We start from the raw sequence: 2875 nt of genomic DNA on the forward strand, positions 1-2875 counted from the left end.
CCACTCCAAGTTCAAGTTCGTGGTGATGAAATCGAGGTGTTCGACGAGTTCGTGCACCCGGGCTCACTGGTAACTACCGACAACGTTACCAGTAGAGAAATTCGTCGGCCCGGGAGACGCTCCGATCGAGTAGAATTCACCGCCGCACCACGCCAAAATACATTATTAGAAATAAATAACAAGAATATTAGAAATTTGAAAAAATCTTGTTTGTAGTTGTAATAATTTATTCATGTACGGACATCTAATAAGTGTTACGCAATACATTTAATTATTTCCGCGCTTGATTAAACATTGCACAGATTCAAACTGTGCTTAGAGAAGTGAGCTGCAAATCCAGTAGTTTAGAGAAACAGACGGCTGGAGCACAGATCACAGAGATCAACTTACTGTTCAGTGTCACATCCTAGGGTAGAGGCATCTGAGGAAAACTACATTCATGTTGTTTTGGAATACAACAGAATGCAATTATGCTCTTGAGGTCAACAAACAAACCGTCTTTATAAAGACGATTAAATATTGAATGAAGTTGGTGAACTTTTTTTCAAAGTGGTTTCCTCAGCAGTGGATGGTGTTTTTTTAATTTTTTCCGAGGGAAAAAGCGACACAAAAAAAATTTGCATTCATTTGAAGGTAAGTTTGGACAGGAGAAAACAAATTAGTTTTTGTAAAAAGAATAAAACAAAATGGCGGACTTATTGACGATCTCGCACGTTGGCTCGAGCTATTCAAGCATTTTGTCACCAAACTACCTTCGTCATAAAGATATATAAAATACACAACTATTCGACCAACCATATTGGGAAAGTTTGTTTTTTTAAATATTTTTTAAAGCTATTGTTACAAAAAATTAGCGGAATAGAGGATTATTGATCAAATAATTTGTTTTATATTATATGTGCAAGATTCTTCCACATGCATGCCGTTTGAGTTAATAGCGATGAACTGCTGTGTGAAATTTTTAATTAGTTTGCCATTTCGTTGTATTTTTTCTCGAAACCGTTTTTTCTCTTATGACTTTTGAATAAATGTAAAAGATTATTCCATTGTGTCGATTTTTACACTGCGAAGAAAAATAATGAAGATAGCCATATTTTTTAAGCCGCTGATGAAGAGACTCTCTCGACGAAATTAGCATTCTAAGCAAAGATTTTCAGTGTTCAGTTAGTACTGAAATTAATTTTTTCTGCGATGAAGGCGAATATGATTTTCTCCAATTTTATTTTTTAAAATACAAAAATGTCAAAAATGCACCTGTAATCGAACTTAGTCAATGAAAGCATGAGAAAATCACAAAACTTCTAGCGATCTCTGATTAATGACCTAATGACATCTAATATGACTTTGTTACTTTGCAGAAGGCAAGAGTGTGCAAAAACGGATCCTAAGATCGAAACGGATCAATCGTTAAATACTTTTGCATCAAATCTAAACGGAATCTTTTTGAAAGTTGTGGTAACCACAATCATGTTCTGCCGAATATAATGAAAAATTGATTAAGTCTATGTAAAGAAACTTTTCGAATTCTTTAATGACGTTTAGAAAAAATTCACATTTAACTATTTATTCACATTCTAAACACTTGTCAATTGGAGCATTGTAAAATAAAACACTTATACACTAGCACTAACAAAGCAAAACTTATAATAAAAACTTTCGAATTGTTCACTAAACTTATCATTATTATTAGATTCTAAGATTTGTCTCTATTTTTGTACAACAAGTTTCAACAATTATTAATCATCATTGCATCTCCGCTAGTAGTCGAATATATCGAACAAATCCAGCAGCCCGCCGGAGTGCTTGTGTGAATCCCCAAAGTCGAATATATCGAACAGTTCGTCACCGTAGGAGTACTTCGAGTAATCGAAATAATCTGCGAAATCGAACGCGTCCGACAAATCGCCTAGGTAAGCGTATTCAGACCCCTCCAGCGCCTCGAATAGTCCGGAGAAGTCAAAATATTGCAGATATTTGAAGATCTTCCAAAATTGGTGACTCATGGCTTGAAATACGAATAAGTATGCGTTAGAGATTAGTTACGTTGCTATGGTTTAATTTACCTTTTTGTGGTTAGGTTTGACTTGTTTCACAATTCTCATAGACTACTGTCGAAGTTCACTTAGAAGAAAAAAAAACGGTATTCTCACTCGCACAGTGTTACGCTTAGACTGTTTATGACGTGAATTGAGCGCACGAATTTATAGTGCTTGTAAATAGTTGTAAAAAAGTGATCTCTGACAGCCTATCATTTACGTTTCATTACTCTGGCGTGTGCCCGGTAGGACACAAACCTACAGGAATGTGGCGCTCTGGTTTACTTCTATAAAAGTACTTTGCTTTCTTTGGCTCATGATTCGGGTTTCGTATTGTACTTTCAAGTTCATGACGCCGGCCGAGGTTAGGGTGAGCTTGAAGACGCAGCCCTCAATTGTACCGAACCGTTAAGTAGTTCAGTATGGTTAAAAACTGGCGGAGAATTTCAACCCACAATTTTGGTTTGATTTGTGTTTTTTTTTGCTTAGTTGACTGACCCATTTTTCTTGTTAAGGTGAAGTGTCAAAGCTGGATAGTTGACTTTGAGGTGGAATTAATATTCAGTATCAAATTAACTTAAAATTGAGTACTGACAGTTTTCGATGTGAACAATCGCTTACTCTCTCTAATATTATTGAAAACAATCAGTTTGTCTTCTCGGGAAAATAAAGTAGGGCTATGAAAAATACGACAATGCATGGAAATACAAAAATTCAATGAATTGCCTGCTAATTAAGTTGCAAAGCTTCAGTCTCTTTTGTTTATTACTGGAAATCAAATAAATGCAATACCAAATTTAATTGGCAGGTACTTGTCAATCATCAGTTGCCATTTTTCG

At 35.4% G+C, this 2875-nt stretch overlaps 1 long non-coding RNA gene across 1 annotated transcript; it reads right to left on the minus strand.

Moving 5' to 3' along the window:
* Window positions 1-1202: 1202 nt before the first annotated feature.
* Window positions 1203-2176, minus strand: LOC129718550 (uncharacterized). The gene is made up of 2 exons (XR_008726965.1): window positions 2064-2176; window positions 1203-2005 (listed from the first exon to the last, which is right to left on the minus strand). It is a non-coding gene; the product is annotated as an uncharacterized LOC129718550 (long non-coding RNA).
* Window positions 2177-2875: the final 699 nt, after the last annotated feature.

The sequence above is a fragment of the Wyeomyia smithii genome, chromosome 1 (genome assembly GCF_029784165.1).
Source record: "Wyeomyia smithii strain HCP4-BCI-WySm-NY-G18 chromosome 1, ASM2978416v1, whole genome shotgun sequence".
Taxonomy (NCBI): Eukaryota; Metazoa; Arthropoda; class Insecta; order Diptera; family Culicidae; genus Wyeomyia; species Wyeomyia smithii.